Source organism: Orycteropus afer, unplaced genomic scaffold (assembly GCF_000298275.1).
Source record: "Orycteropus afer afer isolate SDZICR_OR568_19922 unplaced genomic scaffold, OryAfe1.0 scaffold00201, whole genome shotgun sequence".
In the NCBI taxonomy this organism is placed as follows: Eukaryota; Metazoa; Chordata; class Mammalia; order Tubulidentata; family Orycteropodidae; genus Orycteropus; species Orycteropus afer.
This window is the reverse complement of record NW_006921788.1, coordinates 1,373,740-1,374,490: the sequence shown is the minus strand read 5'-3', so window position 1 is coordinate 1,374,490 and position 751 is coordinate 1,373,740.

Genomic DNA, 751 nt, shown 5'->3' with positions numbered 1-751 from the left:
AACCCACCAGCCACTCCTCGGAAGGAAGGTTGGGCAATCCTACTTCCATAGTGATATTGCCTCGGAAACCCAAGGAGGGGTCGCTATGAGTTGGGTCTGACTTGACGGCATATAACAACAACAACAACAGGTGAAGTTAAATGTTTTGGTTAATCCATAGTGTCTACTACGTGGGTGTGCACTTCTTCATTCTGTTTAACAGTGCCATAGCATTCCTTCATATTCATGTACTAAAATGTATTTATTTAATTAGTCCCCCACTGATGAACATTTGGATTGTTTCCCATCTTGCATTATTTTAGTGTTCTAGTGAAAAAGCTGATGTTTGTCATATTGCAAGGAGCTCAGGTGGCATAGTGGTTAAAGCATTTGGCTACCAACTAAAAGGTTGGTGATTTGAACCTAGCAGCAGCTCTGTAGAAGAAAATTTTGGCAGTCTACTTTGGTAAAGATTTATAGCCTTGGAAATCTTATGGGGTACTCTATCCTGTAGTGTTGTGATGAGTCGGAATTGACTCAATGGCAGTGGAGGAAAAACGTCATTGCGTATATGCAAATGTATCTGTAGAATTGTTGGGTCAAAGGCTATATGTTATTTAAAATTTTGATAGATATTGTTAAAATACCCTTTATCTTTTTTGATTGGTGCTTTTTGAGCTCTCCTAAAGCATAGTGCCTAAGGCAATTGACTGCTAACCAGAAGGCTGGCGGTTCAAACCCACCAGCCACTCCTCAGAAGGAAGGTTGGGCA